The 6,000-nt window shown below is 46.7% G+C and overlaps 1 pseudogene; it reads right to left on the reverse strand.

Annotated features, from left to right (window-relative positions):
• LOC138297027 (methyltransferase-like protein 22 pseudogene) overlaps positions 1 to 3,268 on the reverse strand; it is a 145,650-nt pseudogene extending 142,382 nt beyond the window's left edge.
• Between the last annotated feature and the right edge of the window lie 2,732 nt (positions 3,269 to 6,000).

Below are 6,000 nucleotides of genomic sequence, written 5' to 3' on the forward strand. Positions count from 1 at the left end.
TACGTTAATCCAATCCCTGCAGCGCATAGCGTTTGGCGGTGCATGGTAGGGGTTGACTGCAGGGCCTGACCTCTGGCCAACCCCCTATGACCACCCAACGCCACACCGGTGGCCAACCCCCCTCACCACCGAACCTCACGCTGCACACTGCCTTTGGCCATGGTCAGCGGGAGTTGGCGCAGGGCCTTTCTCTCTGGGTGTCTCTGGGTGTGGGAGTGTCTGTAAGAGTGGCTGCCTGTAAGTGTGAGTGCATGTGAGAGAGTATATTGGGTGTGAGAGTGTCTGATTGAGCTCCAATGGATGAAAGATGCATTCACCTCCACAAAGTATTTCAGATCATTTTTGGTAGAGTAAACAAACTTTCTTTGCCTTCAATAAGCCCAGGAGTTAGGATCATTTGTCCTTTCCATAAGTGGAGCTGCTGTGGTCATATTTGTAAGTGCTTCCCCTGTTGAGGATTAATTTCTGTGAAATGAGGATTGTATATATATATATATATATATATATATATATATATATATATATATATATATATAATGAGGTGAGTAGATTCCTAATATACTTAATAGGGAAAATCGATCAGAATGCAGTGATGCAAGAAACACTTCCACTTTATTTCTGAATTAAGTATACACAGTTCTGGCAAATGTTATAAACTTAATTCGATGAACACTGGTTTGTCCTTTATTTTATACTTCATCAGGAGTATTCCTTCATACCATAGAAGAATCTCACAGTTTCATAACACACATAAAAAGTAACAACATGCCATGAACACACTTATTCTCCAATTGAGTTCATACACTATAAGGCTCAACAGAGTTCCAAATAAGTTTGTTACATAGGTTTATCCTTTAGGAAACTAAGTGGTGGTTTCCGTGAAAATAAGCATCCATTACTTATGACAATGAGGTAGACTTGATTTATGCCGAAAAGAATACAAAAAAAACAAGAATCAATAATGTCTCTTAATAAAGATAACTGCAACCATGAAAGTTCAAAATATGGCGCCAAAGGCACGTTACCAAAATAGGAATGCAGATTGTCATCACCAAACAACCACCACAGCCCGGCCGAGCCAGGTGAAAAAAACTGCAAGGAAAGCACAAGAAAAGTCTGTCGGCAATTCAGGAACACGTAGGATTTGAATACAACAGCAGCATCCAACAGGGAGTGCAGAGACAAAAAAACAGACGATGAGTGGTTGTTTGAGGTGCTGTGTGCAACCTTAAAGTCAATGAACGCCACCTCCTTAAAGGGCCTGCTCCTCAGAAACACCAAGAACACGGTGTGCCTGACACACACACAACAATGCTGAGAGTCCGGGGAAAGCAGTGAGAAGGAGGGACAGGCAGCAGGCATGCACACAACAGGGCTGAGAGCAAGTAGAAATCAGTGAGAAGGAGTGTCAGGCAGGCAGCAGGCACTCACACAAAGGGGCTGAGAGCCCACGGAAAGCAATAAGTAGGAGAGACAGGTGGCACACACACAGCAGGGCAGAGAGCCTGGAGAAAGTACTCATTATGTGCCCGGGGAGGTGGTGGTCCCCTCCAGAAGTCACACCAGCCCCCCTGCCCTGTATTGATTTCATCACATGCCCCATTGGTTCCACTGTGTTTATTTTATCAAGTAACGAGGTAGGCAGCGGTCACTCACGCAGCGGGGGGCATATAATTAAATAGGTGCCCCAGGGAACTGGTGGTCCCCAGGGCATTAATAAGCTCAGTAGGGGTGCCTTGTGCATCCCCTCCTTTATCCATTATATGCCCCCGGAAACTGGTCCACCAAGGGGCTCTAGTAAAACAAGCGCAGGAGACTGTTCTTGCCTTTTTTTGCAGCAAATTCATAAATTTGTTGCAAATTTGCAGCAATTTATTTTTTTAAGTGCTTTTTTTGTTCTGTCAGGGTCCCTCTGGGACTCCAACACCAGATCCTTTTTTTTCTGGGAAATCGGCTCAAGCCAAGTCCCTAGATGGCTGCCAACACTTCCTGGTTGAAGTGTTGGCAGCCAATCAGAGCGCTGCTTAACTCTGTACAAGCTTATTGTTTGTGAATCCTTCGCACCTCTAGATATCAATATTTATTTTTCTTTCAATACCTCAAACACAACAAAATGGATTTACACCAAATAACAGAAAGCACTCTTTCTGGATCTAGAGCTGCTCTTCCGTCAAATTTGGTGTAATTCTGTCCAGCAGTTTGGGCTGTAGTCGTGTCTATAATTCCTATGGGAATTATGATGGGAAAGTCAACTTTTTGCCCCCCCTTTTTCATGGCTCCCACTTGATGGATCATCGTGAAAGTTTCTATGTACAACAAGATTCTCAGGAACACTTTTCGTAGAACATTTCATGAAGATTTGACAAATGGTGTCCAAATATAAAGACAAGCAAAAAAAACAATGCTTTTCCTATGGAAACTAGGTCATAACTATAATTTCCTACTCGCGACTGCATTTATCATTGTTCAAAAGAACACGCAGTGGCTGCTCCTCCACCGTGGTGGAGGAGCATCACACACAGGCTAGGAGCCAGCTGCTGAAAAATAAAACAATATTTCATTTTAATTTTTAGCTGCTGGCTCAGGTAAGCCAGCATGTAAAGGGAGGGGCAGGCCTGGGCATGGAAGGGGGAGGAGGAGTGAAGTGCAGTTAAGTGCACATGTTAGTTTCGCCGGCTGGTGCCTGGTAGTCTGTCGTCCATGTAACCATCCAGTGCTCTGCAGAAAGAATCATCATATTCCACCCACGTATGCAACCCAAGTTTAGTACTCTCCCTAAACTTTACCCTGTAACTTTCTGGGGTGAGCCCACACCTCCTGGTCAGTGTGCCCTTTATGGCAGGGTAACTCATCCTGTTCTCTTATTCTAAAGCCTACAAGGTGTCCCTCCCCTTCACTGAGAAATACTTCCACAGGCCTGCCCCACAATCTCTCTCAGGGACCCTATGCATCCTCAGTGCCACCTCATAGCCCCTGAACCACTGCTCTATGTCATCCCCCACAACCAAATCCTCCACCGCATTCTTGGGTGTATACATACCTTACCCTTAGACAGCACTGGAGAACTGCTGCCACCATCTTTCCTGGACTGGCTCTTTAGATCCAGCTCTTTTAAGCTCAGCTCTTGAGCTAAAAGCATTTTCTTCTCCTTTATGGTGAATTTCTCTTTCTCTATGGCGATTTTCTCTTTTTCTGCCTCTCTTTTGAACCGTGCTAGCTTCACCTCAAGCTCCATCTCATGTTTCAGCTTGAGCTTCTCCAGGTCCATTCAGAGCCTCCTAACCTCCCCCCTGTCCTCCAGCTCCTTTGGGGTAAGACCTCTCGAGGAAACTATGCTACTTGCCCTGGAAGATGCCCTCCTCCCAGGCAGATCCTGATTCTCCATTAAATCATCATGCAGGTGTTGCTCCTTTCCCTCCACAATAGCATTCTCCACCCCTGTGTGCTCATCAGTCTCCTTTCCTGCCAACGAGACCATCAGCACCTTTTGCAGCTCCTCCTTTTTAGTGATGCCTTTAATAGAACATGTGAGCTCTTTGTAGATGTTTTTGAGCTAAGGCATCAAATAGGTCTCCAATCTCTCCTGCTCAAACACCAGCTCTGCAGCTCTAACTGATGTCTCACCAGACTTGATTGTGAATCAAACTCAAAAGTTGCAAAAAGAGAAGAATAAAACCAGTATGTTGGTGTGTAATGGTCAGAGATATGGAAGAACTGTACACTGTATGTGAAGTATAAATACAAGTTCTATCCTTACCGCTGATCACCAGTGTTAGAAATGGGGTCTCTAGTTGGCAGTAGTTTGTACCCTGTCCAAGTAGGAACCCTCATTCTAGACAGGAGAAGGGAGTCACACAGCTAATATAACCCCTGCTCACCCCCTTGGTAGCTTGGCACAAGCAGTCAGACTTATCTCAGAGACAATGTGTAAAGTATTTGTACACACAGACAGTAACATAGTGAAAACACCACATAAATACTCCACATCAGTTTAGAAAAACAGCTAATATTTATCTGAAAAAAATGACCAAAATGACAACAATCCAACATACACAAGCAAAGATACAAATTTTCAAAAACTAAATATTAGTATAGCGCTTAGAAACATAGGCCCATATTTATGGGCGGTTAGTGTCACCTAAGCGTCATTAATTTTGATGTTAAAACGGTGGTAACTTAATTCCATATTCATATTTTGACGCTAGACCCATTAAGCATCAAAGTAATGGGGTTAGCTCCATTTTGAGGAAGCACCAACCCACCTTGCGTCAATGAGATGCAAGGTAGGCATTCCCTTCCTAAAAAAAGACGCTAGCTCCCAACGCCATATTTAACTCCTGACGCTGAAACGACGCACAAGTATGAGGTGGACCTAAATAATGGCGCTAAGACTGCTTAGCTCCATTATTTAATTCCTAGTCAGACCAGGTGTTAATTTGCAGGCAGGCCCATTTCCTCAGGGAAACACAATGGATTCCACCATGGTGTCAATCAATCAATCAATCAGGAATTTGTAAAGTGCACTACTCACCTGTGAGGGTCTCAAGGCACTGAGGAGGGGGGGGAGCAGGGGAGGTGCTGCTACTACTTGAACAGCCAGGTCTTGACAAGATTCCTGAAGGTAAGAAGGTCTTTGGTCTGGTGCAGGTGGGTGGGAAGAGCGTTCCACATTTTGGCGGCGAGGTGCAAGAAGGATCTACTGCCAGTTGTAGTTCTGCGGACACGTGGGACGGTTGCTGGGGTGAGGTCGGTGGAGCGGAGATGCCGGGTCGGGGTGTAGAAGGAAAGCTGTCTGTTAAGGTATTCTGTTCCGGTGTTGTGCAGTGCTTTGTGAGCGTGGGTGAGGAGTTTGAAGGTGATTCTCTTATTGACTGGTAACTAGTGCAGATTTCTCAGGTGGCTTGTGATGTGGAAGTGGCGGGGGACGTCCAGGATGAGGCGTGTGGAGGCATTCTGGATGCGTTTTAGCCTCTTCTGGAGTTTGGCCGTGGTTCCTGCATAGAGGGCATTGCCGTAGTCCAGTTTGCTGCTTACGAGGGCTTGGGTGACTGTTCTTCTGGTTTTGGTGGGAATCCATTTGTAGATCTTTTGGAGCATGTGGGGGGTGTTGAAGCAGGAGGAAGAGATGGCGTTGACATGCTGGGTCATGGATAATGAGGAGTCCAAGATAAATCCAAGGTTGCGTTCCTGGTCGGTGGGAGTCGGAGCAGCTCCGAGAGTGGCAGGCCACCAGGATTCATCCCATGTGGAGGGGGTGGAGCCGAAGATGAGGACTTCCATCTTGTCAGAATTCAGTTTGAGGCAGATGTTCTTCATCCATTCAGTGATGGCCTTCATTCCTTTGTGGAGATTGGTCTTGGAGGAGTCCTTGGTGAGGGAGAGGATCAGCTGAGTGTCGTCAGCGTATGAGATGATGTTGAGGTTGTGGGATCAGGTGGTGTTAGCAAGCAGGGCCATGAAGACGCTGAAGAGGGTCAGGCTGAGGGACGAACCCTGGGGTACTCCGCAGATGATTTTGGTGGCCTACGAGCGGAATGGGGGGAGGCAGACTCTGGGTTCTGCCGGTGAGAAAGGAGGTGACCCAGTCCCGGGCTCTGTCGCAGATTCCTGCATTGCTGAGGCGTGATCGTAGGGTGTGGTGGCAGACGGTGCCGAATGCGGCAGAGAGGTCCAAGAGTATGAGGGCCGCAGTTTCTGCCATTGTCCAGTATGGTTGTGATGTCATCAGTGGCGGCAATGAGGGTGGTTTCGGTACTGTGCTTGCTGCGGAATCCGGATTGGGAAGGGTCCAGAATGCAGTTCTCCTCGAGGAAGCGGGTTAGTTGTCTGTTGACAGCCTTCTCGATGACTTTAGCCGGGAAGGGGAGCAGGGAGATAGGCTGGAAGTTCTTGAGGTTCTTTGGGTCCGCCTTGGGTTTTTTGAGGAGGGCGTTGGTCTTGGCATGTTTCAAGTTCTCCAGGAAGGTGGCAGACTTGGATAATCTTCCGTAGTTGGGGTGT

The sequence above is a fragment of the Pleurodeles waltl genome, chromosome 5 (genome assembly GCF_031143425.1).
Source record: "Pleurodeles waltl isolate 20211129_DDA chromosome 5, aPleWal1.hap1.20221129, whole genome shotgun sequence".
NCBI classification, from domain to species: domain Eukaryota; kingdom Metazoa; phylum Chordata; class Amphibia; order Caudata; family Salamandridae; genus Pleurodeles; species Pleurodeles waltl.